We start from the raw sequence: 19,654 nt of genomic DNA on the forward strand, positions 1-19,654 counted from the left end.
CAGCTAAAATCCTTGGGTGTTGCAATTAGATCTGATTTGATAGATAATTTTGGAAGAATTAGAATGTTTTATAATATTACATGCTATTTTTTAAGATGTATTTCTCTGCTTACTATATTTTCTCATATGATTTTTAGTAGGGTCCAAAATTTTCTTCACATTAAGTCTGATATATTTTTATTAATCTCATACATACTTTATACTTATCTGACTTTTGTATTTACCATAATATGATTCTTTATTATTTTGTCTTTTTAACTAGCTATGTTTTATATAGAAAACATTTTTATTATTTATTATTAATCTTTTAAACCTTATAATTCTGTTATTTTATATGGTTCCCTTCAATTGATTGAGTTTTTCTTGGAACTCAGTCCTACCATCTATAAACATGCTCCAGCTCCTTTCAGACATTTCCACCTCTAAGTCTTTTTTCTTATCTAATTGCTTTACATAGTACACCCAGAACAATACCAAATGGAAATGCTGGTATACATTTTGCATATTTAATTTAATAATAATATATGTAATATGTTGTTATTACTCAAAATGCTTTCTTCACTTTTGAGAAATTATGTTTTTATCAGACTTAGAGATGTTTTATTCAGTTATATTTTATTAAGAGTTGTCTCCCTTTCTTGCTTTATTTTTCTATAATACCAATGATCATCTTACACACAGCATGCTAACACAATCTGACAGGCTATGTATTTGTCTTTTACAGCTTTTTTATCATCTTCTCCTCTTAAGTACTGTGCAAGGTGATGTAGGCTCAGTGAGTATACACATTTTCTATGTGTCTGATTCACTTCCATATCACAGAAGGGGATATCATATCATTTTACTAGCCTACGAAAGAACAAGCACTCAAATTGTGATTGACTGAATGGATGAATTATTAAAATAATCACTAGACACTGACTGACGATAGCAGAGAGGTTGAGAACTTGGACTCTGGAGTTAAACTTCCTGAGTTTGAGACCTGCTGTAACCTTAACTGGATCTTTGACCTTAAAAAGTTGCTTAGGCTATTAGTGTTTCTAATTTCCCATTTCTAAAAGAGGAATGATACTAGTACTACCTGCTTTACTATGAAGACGTGGATGTTCTAATAAAATAGTGCCTGACATTATAAAGCAAGCAAATAAATGCTAGCTCTTATTATTACAGAAATATATTTATCACTTTGAGAGTCACATGATTTTCTCTTTTGGTTTACTGGTTTAGTAAATTAAATAAATTCCTATATGCATTAGATGAAGCACTTAAGAGACAGTTGGGCTTTGGTATTTAAAACTTTGTGGACTTCAGAAAAGTTACACTATTCATAAAAGATACATTAAATAACAAACCCAAAGGGTCAGGAACAACATATTGTAAAATTCACATATTTCTGTACTAGGACATATGGATATTGACTTAAAGAAAGATAAATTAACACTGCAAAGAATATGCCAGTTCAGATTATACATCTCACAAAGTAAATAATGAAAAGATTAGTTTTCTGAGCTTTGTTAGTTTTGAAATTTTGAATAAGAGATTACAGTCCTATAATATATTTCCCACCTGCAGTTAATCTGTGTTCTCCTGACACTCTTTACCTGAATATCTGAAATACACAATGTATTTTCTGTTAATATTTTATTTGAAACATTACATCGATAGCTACAGACAAGATTATTTCATAGGCAGATTTTTGTCAGATATTGATATTCTTTTTGTTGGCTTAATAAAGGGAGTCAGGTTTCCATTTTATGGCTTACAATAGTTAATAAAGCAAAGAGTTTGTTCTTTGAAGGTTTTAAAGGACTATGTGTGAATTACTGGCCTAGCAGTTTTTGGAAGAAGCAACATCATGACAATTTTCTAAATTTCTGTGATTTACTTAGGTTTCCTCTTTACATATAAGTCAGTATTTTTCATGATGTCATCTGTAGGCTGAAAGGTGGCCACCTAATTCCTAGAAGGTATTAAAACCTAATTCTGACAACCTTGTAAACTTCTTGCAGATGTTTCCAACTCAAGTATTGATATTGCTTGGGGTCGATGACCCTGTGCTATCTTGCCCTTTCTTTCAAGGAGGAATGTTTAACTGTTACACTGTGCTTGTTTCATCACCATAGAAAGCAGTTAACTTGGTTTCTAGTTTTATACAATAAATAATTTTTTTCTGAGTCTCATCTATAACTGATTCTGATGATTTAGAAGATGGGATTTGGTACTGTGAGGTGATGACATTTACATGAGACTTCTGACCAGAGGTGTGATTAAAACAGTCATAAAATAATAAAGTATGTTTGAAGATTCTCCAAGCCAGGCTCAAAATTCTCCAAGCCACACTTCAGTAGTACATGGACCCAGAACTTCCAGATGTTCAAGCTGAATTTAGAAAAGGCCAAACCAGAGATCACATTGCCAACATCCATTGTATCACCAAAAAAGCAAGATAGTTTCAGAAAAAAAAATCTACTTTTGCTTTATTAACTAAGATAAAGCCTTTGACTGTGTGGATCACAATAAACTGTGGAAAATTCTGAAAGAGATGGGAATACCAGACTACCTGATCTGCCTCCTGAGAAACCTGTATGCAGGTCAAGAAGCAACAGTTAGTCCTGGGCATGGAACAAAGGACTGGTTCCTTTGAATCAGTCTTATGAAAGGAGTAGGTCAAGGTTGTATATTGTCACCCTGCTTATTTAACTTTTATGTAGAGCACATCATATGAAATGTCAGGCTGGATGAATCACAAGTGGGAATCAAGACGGCTGGGAGAAATGTCAACAACCTCAGATATGCAGATGATACCACTTTAATGGCAGAGAGTGAACTAAAGAGCCTCTTGATGATGGTGAAAGAGAAGAGTGAAAAAGCTGGCTGAAAACTCAACTTTCAAAAAACAAAGATCATGGCATCTGGTCCCCCATCACTTGGCAAACAGATGGGGGAAAAGTGCAAACAGTGACAGATTTTATTCTCTTGAGCTACAAAATCATTGTGGACAGTGACTGCAGCCATGAAATTAAAAGATGTTTGCTCCTTGGAAGAAAGCTATGACAAACCTAGGCAGCGTATTAAAAAGCAGAGACATCACTCTACCAACAAAGTTCGTATAATCAAAACTATGGTGTTTCCAGTAGTCATGTATGGATGTGAGAGTTGGACCATAAGAAGGCTGAGCACCAAAAAATTGATGCTTTTGAACTGTGGTGTTGCAGAAGACTCTTGAGAGTCCCTTGGACTGCAAGGAGATCAAACCAGTTAATCCTAAAGGATATGGACCCTGAATATTCATTGGAAGGACTGATGCTGAAGCTCAAAGTCCAATACTTTGACCACCTGATGCAAACAGACAATTCACTGGAAAAGACTCTGATGCTTGAAAGACTGAGGGCAAGAGGAGATGGGAGTGACAGAGGATAAAATGGTTAGATGGCATCACTGACTCAATGGACATGAGGTTGAGCAAACTTAGAGAGTTAGTGAAAGACAGGGAAGTATGGCATGCTTCAGTTCATGGTGTCACAGAGAGTAAGACATGATTTGGTGACTGAACAGCAACAACAACAATACCATGTGAATCTATAAGGTAAATACTATGGTAAAGAAAACAGCGACGTTTCATCAGTTTGTATAACCTATCATAGGTCATCAAGTTGGAGTAGTCACACAGAGACACATACACACAGGAAAATAAGAATCCACTGTCTCCAAAGGCCAATTGCTTCTAAAATTATTCTAGCTTTATTAAAAAATGATTTCCAAATGTGACTATATTCTTTATGTCTTAAAAATGATACTAAGAAATGGTTGGTTTCAGTAGGTACCTGAAGGTGACAATGTACACTCTTTTTACCTGGTCTATCTTAGAGGACAAACTCGCTGGAGTACTGCACTGCATTTCATTTTCCTGTCCTCTTTCCCATTCCTGCCCCTCCACCTTCTCTTTCCTATCCATCTGTCCTCATTCTCTGTCTTTCTAAATACACACACACTAAAAGGTAGATTTCATCTTTTTTTCTCCAAGATATCCCTTTCCTAGAACTGTATACCTACCCATGGCATTTTGGTTCTAACAGGGTTAAACTGGGCTGTGGCAGATGCCGCCTGATGCCTTTCCAATATGTATTTCCCTCCTTTTTTTAACCAATGGAACTCTCATCTCATCTGGGCAGCTGTGTACCCACGGAGCTAATAAACACGTGATCAAGCAGAAGCAAGCAAACCCTAAATCCTCAAGGTTCCTCTTTATGGCAACAAACTGATCTAGATATAGCTCCTTTCCATCCTTTACCACCACCAGTCCCACCACAAATTTAATCACAGGAAATTGGATGTAATTCCTAAGAGGTATAAGCAGATAACTTGAAAACATAAGGATAAAAGTCACTGCTTAAAATTGCAAAGGAAAAAAATAAGAAGCCTGATTCTTTAAAACATCTTGATGGCCACAGTAGCGTCTGAACACTAGATGTCCAGCCAAAAAAAAAAAAGGATTCTCTGATTTGTCATTTTGTAATTGCTTCATGAAGTCAAATTCAATAGAAGAAAACACAGGTGATAACTTCCCAAGCAACTCATTCCTCTGAAAACATGACAATGAAAAGTGAAAATGTTAGCCACTCAGTTGTGTCCGATTCTTTGAGATTCCATGGACTATAGCCCACCAAGCTCCTTTGTCTATGGAATTTTCCAGCAAGAATCCTGGAGTGGGTTGCCATTTTCTACTTCCAGGGATCTTTCCAACCCAGGGATCAAACCTGAGTCTCCTGCATTGCAGTCAGATTCTTTATAGTCTGAGTCATCAGGGAGCAACTTGTTCCTCTGAAAACATAATGACAGGGAGTCTACAAATTCTGTCATGGTGATTTCTGGGAAATATTTCCCTTAACTATTTTTCCTTATGTGTAAAATTCAAAATGCTATATTTGTACAGATACATGATTTTTAAGGGATTTCTGGAAAATTATCTATTTTGTCCCCATGCATTTTACAAAATTACATATTTACATTTTTTGATAGAAAAGACAGATATTAATATCTTTATTTCAGAATGCAAATATCTGTCTGGGTTTAATGGTCCTTCCTGAGGTGACACACCTCACCAGATGGACAAATGACTTCAGTCTTTCATCACCCAGTCCATTGCTCATGGTGTGACCCCCTTATTTAATCCAGCAATATGGATAGGTCACTTAATGTTCCTTTTGATCATATTCTTGTCAAGAGGTATTTCACCATTAACTGCTGTTAATGCTATCAGCATATTTCCTAAAACAACTATTATTATTTAGAGAATCAGGAGACACTGCTTGCGTCCATAATTCTATTTGCAATGTAACAGTAAGCACAAAGTGAAGTTGACTGGTAATCATTAAATAAATAAATTTGCCCTTATTATTTGTCCTTAAGAACAAATATAACATTAGCTGTCGTTTCCTGTAATCATATTCTCTCCTTGAAGAGAATAAAATCAGTAAGTCGGTAGCTTGAGACCATAATCAGAGGTTCCTGATTCATCTAAGGTAGAAGAACTTGACTCCAAAATCCCTCACCCAAGATACTTTTTGCCTTAGTGCTACAAAGAACATCATACAAAGTGACTACAGAACTCCCACATCAGTAAACTAGTAACGTTAATGAGGATAAAGAGCTATAACATTACCCTTATGAATTAGTAATATTGGTAAGTAAGTTTATAAGAGATTTCAGAGACAAAAGTACTTTCCTTCTAACATAATAATAATAAAAAAAAGTTTACTTAGTATCTAGGAAAAGTTAACATTATAAGGGAAAGTTGTCCTTTCCGTCTGTCACACAACTCCAAAACAAAATTGTTTGTCCTACAAAAGATTTATCATAGTGGCAAATAAAGACCTGTAACCCTTACGTGTTGTAATGTATACAACACTAATTGTGATAGGACACACTCTTATCACCCAAGGACTCACAACTTCTTCCTCTGATGTTTGCCCACTTCTTTTTCTCTTTCTCTATCTATTGCAAATGGAAAGTTCAGATACCTCTTAAATTGAATTTTGGAGAAAAGCACTATTACACAAATAATTCCATTTCTTATGAGATACCTAAAAGAGTCAACTTCATAGAATCAAACAGTGGAATGGTGGTTGTCAGGGGCTGGGGAGAGGAAAACACAAAGTTACTAATTCAAGGGCATAAACTGTCAGTCAAATAATATGAATATACTTTAGAGATTTGCTGAACAACACTGTACCTGAGTTAGTATATGCTGCTGCTGCTGCTAAGTCGCTTCAGTTGTGTCCGACTCTGTGCGACCCCATAGACGGCAGCCCACCGTCCCTGGGATTCCCCAGGCAAGAACACTGGAGTGGGTTGCCATTTCCTTCTCCAATGCATGAAAGTGAAAAGTGAAAGTGAAGTCCCTCAGTCATGTCTGACTCTTTAGCGACCCCATGAACTACAGCCTACCAGGCTCCTCCGTCCATGGGATTTTCCAGGCAAGAGTACTGGAGTGGGGTGCCATTGCGTCAGTATATATTGGACACTTCAAATTTTGTTAAGAGGCTGAATCTCAGTGTTTTTTTTTTTTTTTTTACCATAATAAAACAACATAAAATATAATATCCAGAGGGAGGATATAATATCTGAATGGGAATATAATATATCTGATGCACACCTTGTGGGGCTATATCATCAAAAAGAATGGAAGGATGAAGAAGGCAACATAATGCAAGGGAAGCCATTGAGTGCTGTTGGAACTGGGGAGTTTAGAGGTGCTAGAGACGAGTTCATATGAGTTGTGTTCAAGGAAAATAATTCTGTTTGGCTCATCCTTTAAACTGAATTTTACTCCAAAATAAGCTAGTTGGTCTACAGTTTTTAACTGAATGACTTTGACCTTTTGGACATATTAGACATTCTTACTCTTTTCACACCTGTGAAGGTGGACTTATTGCCTATAACACACACACACACACACACAGCTTACCAAAGGAAATTTCCAAATATACAAGTTCTCTTCCCCTCTAACACAGGTCCCCTTCATCCATTCCAAGATCAGCCCCCAAACCCGTGCTTAGATCCTATCTCTTACCGATCTCTTAAGAATCACAATACCTCAGGAGTTTATACTCTTTCTCTACAGTACCTCATCCTCTTCCTCTTTATTGGCTCTTTTTCTATAACATTAAAATTGCTTGCTGCTGCTGCTGCTGCTAAGTCGCTTCAGTTGTGTCTGACTCTGTGCGATCCCATAGACAGCAGCCCACCAGGCTCCCCCGGCAAGAACACTGGAGTGGGTTGCCATTTCCCTCTCCAATGCATGAAAGTGAAAAGTGAAAGTGAAGTCGCTCAGTCTTGTCCCACTCTTAGCGACCCCATGGACTGCAGCCACCAGGCTCCTCCGTCCATGGGATTTTCCAGGCAAGAGTGCTGGAATGGGGTGCCATTGCCTTCTCCATAAAATTGCTTAAAAATACCATAAAATTGGTATCCATAAAGTAAACAATAATCCTTTAACTCCTGTACTACAAAATATTGACACTTTTCTTCTCACTTTTTACTCAAACTTCTTAAAAATACTGACTAGACTTTTTGACTTCACTTTGTCAGTCTCTCTGGCCATATTGAAGTCTGGCTTTCAATATCACAACTTAAAATTTTCAACTATGATTTCCCTCTTTGCTTTCTCTACTTTTACTCCCTACCCTATTGCCATCTAGAGTGTAATTTATCAGTCCCTCATCAATGATAGCCTTGATCTCAAGGTAAATCGGATTCTAATTTGTTTTATTCCTTTAATACTCTCCTTCATTGATTTGTATCAGACCAACTCAATTCCTGGTTTTCCTTCTATTTTCCAGGTCATTTCATCTTGGATTACTTCATTACTTTTCTGCATATCACTTCAATAATAACCTTTCTTGGAATTCAGTCCTCACATTCCTTTTTACTAACTCTACACAACTGGATCTTAAAAGTAAAGACTATTCATGTTAGGAAGATGAGACTTCATTCTAAAACCATGAAACTACAGAAATGTCTTACACCAGGCATCTTGTTTGCATTTTAGAACTATCACTTGGACACTGTATGAATGATTTATTTGGTGGGCTCAATATTAGGGAGATACAATATAACTGCTGAGTTAGAACTGCAATATATATAATAGTAAGGGTGGAAAGGAACGTACTTGCTCATGAAATAATATAAGGTCAATACTTTATCAATACCTGATGATTGATTGATTGATTGCTTAGGCACTGACTGAGTGCTAAGCAGGAAGAAAGGATTAGAAATGATTCAATGGTTTTGGGTTTGGGTAATTTGACTTTTTTGGGGGGGGCTCCAAAATCACTACAGATGGTGACTGCAGCCATGAAATTAAAAGATGCTTACTCCTTGGAAGGAAAGTTATGACCACGCTAGATAGCATATTGAAAAGCAGAGACATTACTTTGCCAACAAAGGTCCGTCTAGTCAAGGCTATGGTTTTTCCAGTGGTCATGTATGGATGTGAGAGTTGGACTGTGAAGAAGGCTGAGCGCCAAAGAATTGATGCTTTTGAACTGTGGTGTTGGGAAAGACTCTTGAGAGTCCCTTGGACTGCAAGGAGATCCATTCTGAAGGAGATCAGCCCTGGGATTTCTTTGGAAGGAATGATGCTAAAGCTGAAACTCCAGTACTTTGGCCACCTCATGCGAAGAGTTGACTCATTGGAAAAGACTCTGATGCTGGGAAGGATTGGGGGCAGCAGGAGAAGAGGACGACAGAGGATGAGATGGCTGGATGGCATCACTGACTTGATGGACGTGAGTTTGGGTGAACTCCGGGAGTTGGTGATGGACAGGGAGGCCTGGAGTGCTGAGATTCATGGGGTTGCAAAGAGTCGGATACGACTGAGTGACTGAACTTAATTTGATTGATAAGATATCTCCCTCCAACTGAGATAGAATAAGATTAGGAAGTTCATAAGAGACAACAAAACCCTCTGTGATCATACTGAAACTTTTTGCTAAACTTTGCATTGAAATTTAACATCTAGTTTATAAAAGTGTATACAATGAATAAACGAACACAACTGCATAAGCAACATTCTGAACAACAACAAAAATTGAATATTTGTGTGGTCGCCAAAAGTCCAGCCCCATCATGAAAAGTAGAATTTTAGTCCTATAAGATTTTGTAGTGAGTTCCTGACTTGTTCAAGTGTAGGTCATATATAAAAATTATATAAACACCTAACACACAAAGCTTCACCTAAATATTACAGTAAAATATGCGATTTGACTAGAGTCATTGCCTATGTCTTTGAAAGGCTTAATGGCTAAAAGCCTACTTAAAGTTATTTCTGTAATTTACGAACTTATATGAAACTATAATTATGTCATGGTGTCATGAATGACTTTTAAATAACAAAACAGTACAGTAGACTGGAGACTATTATTAATATGAGAGTCTGTGTTAACTAGAAAATATTAAGAATATTAGAATATCAAATCTAAACTTATGTGATATGTTGCTATAGTATTAAAAAACTGATTTTTTCTAGATTTTATGTTTTCTTTGAAAACTGGCTTCCAATTGAGCTATTTCAAATCCTAAAAGATGATGCTGTGAAAGTGCTGCACTCAATATGCCAGCAAATTTGGAAAACTCAGCGGTGGCCACAGGACTGGAAAAAGTGTTTTCATTCCAATCCCAAAGAAAGGCAATGCCAAAGAATGCTCAAACTACTGCACAATTGCACTCATCTCACAATTGCTAGTAAAGTGATCCTTAAAATTCTCCACAAAAACATCTATTTCTGCTTTATTGACTATGCCAAAGCCTTTGACTGTGTGGATCACAATCAACTGTGGAAAATTCTGAAAGAGTTGAGAATACCAGACCACCTGACCTGCCTCCTGAGAAATCTGTATGCAGGTCAGGAAGCAACAGTTAGAACTGGACATGGAACAACAGACTGGTTCCAAATAGGAAAAGGAGTACTTCAAGGCTGTATATTGTCACCCTGCTTATTTAACTTATATGCAGAGTACATCATGAGAAACGCTGGGCTGGAAGAAACACAAGCTGGAATCAAGATTGCCGGGAGAAATATCAATAACCTCACATATGCAGATCACACCACCCGTATGGAAGAAAATGAAGAACTAAAGAGCCTCTTGATGACAGTGAAAAAGGAGAGTGAAAAAGTTGGCTTAATGCTCAACATTAAAAAAAACTAAGATCATTGGAATCTGGTCCCATCACTTCATGGCAAATAGATGGAGAAACCATGGAAACAGTGGCTGATTTTATTTTTCGGGGGCTCCAGAATCACTGTGGATGGTGATTGCAGCCATGAAATTAAAAGACGCTTGGAAGGAAAGTTAAGACCAACCTAGACAGCATATTAAAAAGCAGAGACAATACTTTGTCAACGAAGGTCTGTTCAGTCAAGGCTATAGTTTTTCCAGTTATCATGTATGGATAAGAGAGTTGGACTATAAAGAAGGCTGAGCACTGAAGAATTGATGCTTTTGAACTCGATGTTGGAGAAGACACTTGAGAGTCCCTTGGACTGCAAGGAGATCCAACCAGTCCAACCTAAAGGAGATCAGTCCTGGGTGTTCATTATAAGGACTAATGTTGAAGCTGAAATTCCAATACTTTGGCCACCTGATGCGAAGAGCTGACTCATTTGAAAAGACCCTGATGCAGGGAAAGACTGAGGGCAGGAGGAGAAGTGGACGACAGAGGCTGAGATGGTTGGATGGCATCACCGATTCAATGGACATGGGTTTAGGGGGACTCTGGGAGTTGGTGATGGACAGGGAGGCCTGGTGTGCTGTGGTTCATGGGGTCACAAATAGTTGGACAAGACTGAGCGACTGAATTGATTGATTGAAAACTGGAAATCATCAATGCTTAGATAAAACTTAAAATTACATATATGAATAAATTTATGGAATGCTTATATGTATATGAATAATTCAGATTTTGCTACTTCATGATTCGAGGAATGTCTATTCTTATTTTTTTTATACATTAAATGAACAACCATTCAATTTTTCAGTTGGAAAAAAATGAAACATGACTCAGTATTAAATAATTCTTACTTTAAATATTTTCTTCATCATTTACTAGCAGTGGAATCCTGGGGAAATTTTTTCTACTCTTCGAAGTTATGGTCAGGATTAAGTTAGAAAATAATTTGGTAAAGCAGTCAAACTAACAGCAATATAGAAAATACTTGATAATGAAAACGATTATTTTCTTTTTTCATTTTTTTGGATTTACTAATGTAAAACTTGTCAGTTTAGTTCAGTTACTCAATCGTGTCCGACTCTTTGCAACCCCATGGACTGCAGCATGCCAGGCTTCCTTGTCCATCACCAACTTCTGGAGCTTGCTCAAACTCATGTCCATCGATCAGATATGCCATCCAACCATCTCATCCTCTGGTGTCCCCTTTTCCTCCTGCCATCGATTTTTCCCAGCATCAGGGCCTTTTCCAATGAGTCAGTTCTTCACATCAGGTGGCCAAAGTATTGGAGTTTCAGCATCAGCATCAGTCCTTCCAACAAATACTCAGGACTGATTTCCTTTAGGATTGACTGGTTGGGTCTCCTTGCAGTCCAAGGGACTCTCAAGGGTCTTCTCCAATACCACAGTTCAAAAAATCAATTCTTGGGTGCTCAGCATTCTTCATAGTCCAACTCTCACATCCATATGTGACTACTGGAAAACCATAGCTTTCACTGGATGGACCTTTGTTGGCAAATAATATCTCTGCTTTTTAATATGCTGTCTAGGTTGGTCATAGTATTTCCTTCAAGGAGCAAGCATGCTTTAATTTTATGAATGCAGTCAACATCTGCAGTGATTTTGGAGTCCCCAAAAATAAAGTCTCTCATTATTTCAATTGTTTATCTATTTGCCATGAATTGATGGGACTGGATGCCATGATCTTAGTTTTCTGAAGTTTTTAAGCCAACTTTTTCAATCTCCTTTTTTCACTTTCATCAAGAGGCTCTTTAGTTCTTCTTTGCTTTCTGCCATAAGGGTGGTGTCATCTGCATATCTGAGGTTATTGACATTTTCCCCAGTAATCTTGATTCCAGCTTGTGCTTCATCCAGCCTGGCATTTTGCATGATGTATTCTGCATAGAAGTTAAACTAACAGGGTGATAATATACAGCCTTGATGTAATCCTTTCCTGATTTGGAACCTGTCTGTTTTCCATGTCCAGTTCTAACTATTGCTTCTTGACCTGCATACAGATTTCTCAGGAGGCTGGTCAGGTGGTCTGGTATTGCTGTCTCTTGAAGAATTTTCCACAGTTTGTTGTGATCCACATAATCAAAGGCTTTGACATAGTCAATAAAGCAGACGTAGATGTTTTTCTCAACATCGCGCTTTTTCTATGATCCAACAGATGTTAGCAATTGATCTTAATCAAATGCCATAAATATCTGAATGGGGAAAAAGTTCCATATTTTGGTACCAACATATTAGTTTCAATCTTTTAGGGGCTTTGAATGTTTAAACATATAAAAGTGCTTTCCAACTCAAACTATAAATCCTCCCTGCTTAGAGAAGATGTATGACTAAAATGTATTGTCTTATAAAAATTGTCTTTTAAAGAGTAAATCTTTAGTACATTTAGTATTTATAATTTTATCCTACATGGTAATCTGGTATTTTAGTTTATTTAGTGCTTCATAAAATGACAAGATTTTACATGTCTAACTCAAAACATATGCATAGCTTAGGACAAACCATATTTAATATTTCCAATGGGATAATTTTTTCAGTTTTGTGCTGGTCGTAACTCAGGATCCCATTATTTAAAAGAAGTACAAAATCTCTCAGTTTTTCCAAATATAAAAAGATAAATTTACACTTTATCTCTTTTCAGATTACAAACATTTATAAAAATAGCTTTCAATTAAGAATTATAACCACTTAAAATTAGTCTCACAAGCAAAATACTATGGGGCACCTTGGACTGAAATGGTTTGCTAGGCCAAGCATCACTGACTCTGACATTAAATATGAAAATAGAAGGTTGAAAGCACCTATGGCTTTCTAAAGATATTCAAAATTAAATGTCTGTAAAACACTACTTTGCTTCCATGATTTAGTTAAATCATTTTATGGAACTTAAATTATATACTATTCTTTCACCCTAATGTGAAATGAAAATAAATACATATATATAGACAGTAATCCAGTATCTAGTATGACTATTGTTGGCAAGCCTAGTGAATATATGTGATATGGCTTCATGATAAACAGTCATCTTTCCATGATTAACAATAATGGTTCAACAAATAAACTAAAAACAGTCCTTCAGAAAGCCAAAGGTATTAAGGTGGTTAAAATCAAATTTGATATTATTTTTGATATCTATCAATCAAATTATTTTCGTTGTTTAAATGAAAAGTCCAAATGCATTCCTATTATATTTCAGGTTGACCTGTGAACATCTACATGCAGCTGCCACTAATTAGTGGCACCATGGAATTCAAAAACAAGTCTTTCCTGATACACACAATGGAAAAGACTTTAATAAGTGAATGCCTAAGAATCTATAATACCATTACACAAAGAGAGCTATAATGATAGTCAACAAATGGCTTTTTAAAAATGTACTATGTGTCACTAAACACACTCCCATTATAACAAGAAACCTTTTGTGCTTTAAAAGGGTAACTTTCTCTCAGTAAAATATTTATGCTTTATAAATTACCAGAATATATAGCTCATCCACAACAATTTCATTGTTATTGCATAAAATAGTAAATTATTTCTTTTAAATTATTAATTTAATAGAAAAAAGAATTTTTTCAGGCATATAGTCCTTTGAAAGGACAGCAAAATAGATGAAACAAAACCAAAATGACAATTTCAGCATTTAAAATTTACACATGATAATTCAAACAAATGTTATGACATTTAAGATAATGAAACCCTTCATTTATTCTACTATCTGGTATGAGTTTTGTTTCACATATAAGGAGTCAGAACAGATGTCCAAATATTGTAATGCCAAAAGAAAGTTAGGGCATATCTTGATTAATACCCTCAGAGCAGTCTGAAGTGTCTCTTTAAAACTGGCATGCATTACCTCAAAACAACTATTCAAATCCATTCTAGGAAATATAGCTAGTCAAAGCATTCCAGAGACAAAAAGAAAACAATAAAGCTCAGAATAACCCTTTTAGCAATGTGAGTTGCATATTATTGACAGATCATTCATTGCAATCAGGGAATGATTAATTGCAAATTTGTTGCTAAATTGACCACACTCAAAAAAAAGATAGGCTTCAGGCTACTGTTAAAGAGGAAAAACTTATGTTGAAAATGATGGGAGACTTTTTGCAGTGAATTAATTCTAATCAATATGCTTGTTGACTACAAAGTAGAAAAATGACTTCCTTAAATAGCAGAAGTACCCATTATTGCAGACATTGAAATTAATATTTAACCTACTGACTTGCAGTTTTAAAAATTTATTGAAGTAGCGTTTTCTTGCTTTACCTTTAACAAATAAATAGTCCGTGTTTTATCAAACATGTGTGTAAGATTTGTTTTCCTATTTCACATGTAGATTGCAAAAGTAATGCCCATATGGTCAAACTTACAATAACTGCCTGAAGCATTTTGTTGTTGGATTTTTACCTTAGTGGCATATTAAAAATACAGAAGGTGATAAGATAGTACAATGTGTAAGTATTTTTTTCTTATTTACAAATGGCTGTTATTTCTTAACAAACAGAATGCCCTCAGGTTCTTTTATTCAAATCAGAGTGATTCCGGCAAAAAAAAAAAAAAAAAAAAAAGAATGGTACAGGGGTATATTATTATTACACGTTGTTGAAAATGACTATTTTCATCAAACTAATTTTCAAAGTAATTTCTTGTATAAATATTTATTCAGAACCTACTATTGGCTAAACATTGTGCTGGGTTCCAAGCTGACAAACATACTTAGACTTGTGCTTAGGTAAATCACAGCAGCTGTAAATTTCTATTTGTCTTACTTTTCTTTGATGCAACAGTGACTAAAAGGCAGGAACAATACTCTGACATTCTTGTAAACAGAAGAAGCAATGTTTTTTGCAATAAAACTGAAAACAGAAGGTAGAGTTGCTTCTGGTACTTACAGAAATTATATTACTGCTCTATAATTATGTGGATGATTATGTGATTCCAATTTCATGTAGAGTATCAAAAAGTCAACATACCTAATAGGAATGTAATTCTAAAGATATGTGAGAACGCTTCAAGATGTAGGTTGTACAAAGCAGGAGAGTGGTATAAAAAGTGAAAAATCTTTAAACACTAGCCCTTCGTATTGACATTATTTATTTGGGAAACGTACATCAAACTCTGAACTTCATCCCCCATGTTACAGAGAATGTCTTCTGTGGCTAACTTCATGCTCCTGGGTTCTTCAAACAAGGCATCTAATAGAATGTGTCACTCTATTTCCCAACACACATCTAGACAGGCACAAGTAAGCTTAAACAGCCTGTACTACACAACTTAAGAAAATACCAAATGACCCAGAGTTTGTAAGCAAGAACTGAAACTTGGCAGGATCACCAAGAATAATAACCAGAGAAAACCATAATTCAAAAAGATATATGGACCCCAATGTTCACTCTTGCACTATTTACAACAGCTAGAACACGGAAGCAGCATAAATGCCCACTGATAGAGGAATGGATAAAGACGTGGGGCGGGTGTGTGTGTATGTACACATATACATATACGCATGATGAATATTACTCAGCCATAAAGAAGAATGAAACAGTGCCATCTGCAATAACATGGATGAGCTCAGAAATTGTCATATTGAGTGAAGTGAGTTAGAAAAAGACAAATGTCATGTGATATCACTTATAAGTGGAAATCTTGAAAACTGGTACAAATGAACATATTACGAAACTGAAATAGAGTCATGGACATAGAAAACAAAATTCTGATTACCAACAGGGTAAGGGAGGGAGGGATAAATTAGAAGATTAGGATTGACATATATACCCTACTATATTTAAATAGATATAATTAATAAGTGTTTATTGTATAACACAGTAAACTCTACTCAATAACCTGCAATGACCTATCTGGGAAAAGAACCTAAAAAATAGTGGGTATGTGTATATGTATAACTGATTCACTTTGCTGTGCACTGAAACTAATACAACACTGCAAATCAGCTATACTCAAAAAAAATAATTGAAAATAAAAATAATCCACTGAGTTGGATATTATTGTATACATAGTTGAACAAAGTGACGTTCAACAATGCTCAATAATCGTGCAATGTTTCAAAATCAATATCTGGTTTCAAGTGGTATTCAAATGGCTCTATTCTAGGAGATAGTCGGTTATCTGATTTACATGTCACCGATGCTGATAAAACTGCTATCACCAAATGCTACTCAAGGAAGAGCATTTGACATCCTAGCATTACTAAACCTCAAGGCAAAAGTTTGGCTGTACACTTAATTGCATTAATAAAAATATATATTTAAAGTGCTTTTAGACTTTTATATCCCACTTATATTGAATTAAATTCTTATAATTTTAAAATATATGGGAAAATAATCATAGTTTACTCTATCTGAAGGGTTTAAGTCCAGTCTAGGAATATTTTCCATTTCAAAAGTTATGTAATTTTGATCTGTTCCTTAATTTGTGAAAAGTACCTTTTGAAGCAAACAAAAATTGTCTTGGAAAAGCAAATTTGCTGCTTTATTTAACAGCATGTGTTGAAGATGCTTACTTTGCTTAAATGCCTTTAAAGCTCATTAAAATACACTCACAAACATTAACTATTACATTAAAAAAACTGCTCTACTAAGGATGCATTAATATAGCTAACTTAACACACAGTATTATAAAATTATAGAGCTAAAAACTGAAAAGAAAAATAGCATAAGCAATAAGCCATGGAACTCTAAAAACTTGAAGAGGTTTTCGAGAGTCAAACTCACAGATTCAGAGGATAATCTGTACAACAAATTATTCGAAATCAAAATCCATTGTAAATTAAATCATTTTAATTAAGGTCACGAAGCAATTTCAGGGAATTATCAATCTTTTTTGCCTCAAAAAGTATAGAATTCTATCAATGAGTATCAGGATTTATCTACAAGCACTTGTCAGCTTTTTGCTAGCAAGGGCATATAGGACCAAACTAATTTGGATTGTACAGTGAGAAAACATTCATCCCAACAGACTGAAAATGTCAAAATTACTAATTACTTTATAGTGATATATATTTACTTGCCTTACATTTATTAATTGCTCACATATGGGGAACAATTATAATTGATAGGGAAGCAGAAGAATCACTTGGAGATGAAGTTAGAAGAACACTGGATTTTTTAAGAGAACAAAAAAAAAAGACATTTGTATGAATGTGAAAAGGCTGTGACAATGTGAAGGTAAAGAGTTTTAATTTGATTTGATTGACAATTGAGTCCTCATCATATATTCTTGAACAGAGTGGGTAAAGGGTATATCTTAAGAGTCTCAATCTAAAAAGATAGCTGTGATTCTGTTTTGGAAAGCTTACCTTTTTACAACATTAATAAAAGGTTTTTACATGTGTTTCTTAAGTGGTAAAATGCAGTAAATGATGTCCCAAATATGTTTATGCTCAAACTTATTTTCTGTCCCTTTCACTGGTTTTGCACAGCAATATAACTCTGTTCTGAGCTGGCATCAAGTAGTTATTTGAGGCACAGCATTACCAGCTTTACTGGGAAGCAAGGTTTTGTTTGATTAAAATAATAAATGTTTCCATTTTTCAGTATGTTTTGTTTATCTGGAACTATTCAAGAGAGATGAGTGAGTTTTTTGTTACCATACAAAGCTTGACAAACTCTGGGAGATGGTGAGTGACAGGGAGGCCTGGCGTGCTGCAGTCCATGAGGTTGCAAAGAGTCAGACACAAGTTGGTGACTGAATAACAACCATCTACAAAGACATGATTTGTATTGGCTATCAATATCACTTTTGAAAGATTCATTTTTGATTTGACTCCTCTGTTTTCTGGTGCAAGAATTCTTAAATACCGAAAATGAAATTAAGATATTTCAGATCAGGGAGAGATTAACATAATCATAAATATGTAATCTCACAGATCATCTTGTTTGAAAATTTCTTGTACAAGCAAGAAAACTGAGGGAAACACTCTGAATGGAATGATTTGCAAATAGTTAACGAGCTGTGGCAGCAATATCTGTCTCTTGAGTCCTAGCATATGCCCTTATACTACATAATCTAACTTTAATGCCAAGTAGCAAATAAATCAAATACTTTCTGAAGAGTGGTAGAAGTTGCTCAAAGCATGGCTGAGTGCAATAATAGAAAATATGGAACAATTAATATTTTTCTACATACTGAAAACAGAAGATCTAAGAACTGTCAAAATGGATCAGACCCACGGCTATTCTAGTATTTTCTTTCTGGCCATGGCAATGAGAAGAGGACACATTTCTTCTTCCACAGGTCAAGCCCCAAATTAGAAAATACATTAAGCTGAAGCACAATTATCCTTGTGATGTTATTATCACGAATCTGTTATAGCTTTTCTGAATATTTTATATATTTCTGTTTCCCAATTTTATATGGTCTATAAATAATATTCTTAACTGAGTTTTATTTGGTATAAATTAATGTTAACTTTCAAGAATCAAACAATGGCTAATTTTCTTGTATTTTTAGTTTGATTAACATCTTTGCCCTTTTAACTTTACCAACCTAGACTATAAGTCATCTAAAACTTCATCTTTTGGGATAAAAAGTTCGTAAGGTTTTCATGGTTTTATTGATCAACCTTTCAAATAAAATTATCTTACCTTTCTCTGCATTTAAAAATTGCTCTTTTTTATGGTACTGATGACGGTACTGATGGTAATTATGATGCTCTTTTATGATACTCTTTTTTTATGGTAGGGCAGGAATAGAGAGGAGAAGGAAATGGCAACCCACTCCGGTGTTTTTGCCTGGAGAATCCCGGGGATGGGGGAGCCTGGTGGGCTGCCCTCTATGGGGTCGCACAGAGTCGGACCCGACTGAAGCAACTTAGCAGCAGCAGCAGCAGGAATAGAGATGTAGACGTAGAGAAAGGATTTAGAGGGTGGAACCATCTGAGAAAGTGGCATTGACATATATACAGTACTATGTTTAAAACAGATTGCTAGTGGGAAGCTGCTGTATACTGCAGGGAGCTAAGCCTGGTGCTCTGTGATGACCTAGAGGAGTGGGATGGGGAAGGTGGGAGGGAGCCTACCGAAGGAGGGGATGCTATTTATACTTATAGCTGATTCACATTGTTGTAAAACAGGAACCCAAACAACCTTATACAACTAGATTCCAATAAAATAAATACCATTTTTAAAAACTGCTCATATTTTTACTATTAATTCACTTGAATTTTGATATATGTTTGGTACCAGAATTAGGGCCTGAGTAACAAAAGGACATGATTGAAAAGTTCCTTGATTTTTCTATTGCTAGCATAACTTTCCTAACAGCTAAACATAAGCAATCTACTGGTACTGTAAGCATTTTTGCTGAAAGTATTGGTTTGGGGGAGTGGCTGATGTGCAGAAACTCAAAGGATATCAGAGCATCTATTGGTGAAATTTGAATTGTTGTTCAGTCA

At 35.5% G+C, this 19,654-nt stretch overlaps 1 protein-coding gene across 8 annotated transcripts in view; it reads right to left on the minus strand.

Moving 5' to 3' along the window:
- DGKB (diacylglycerol kinase beta) overlaps positions 1–19,654 on the minus strand; it is an 870,186-nt gene that overhangs the window by 387,930 nt on the left and 462,602 nt on the right. The window lies entirely within an intron of this gene.

Source organism: Bos indicus, chromosome 4 (genome assembly GCF_029378745.1).
Source record: "Bos indicus isolate NIAB-ARS_2022 breed Sahiwal x Tharparkar chromosome 4, NIAB-ARS_B.indTharparkar_mat_pri_1.0, whole genome shotgun sequence".
In the NCBI taxonomy this organism is placed as follows: domain Eukaryota; kingdom Metazoa; phylum Chordata; class Mammalia; order Artiodactyla; family Bovidae; genus Bos; species Bos indicus.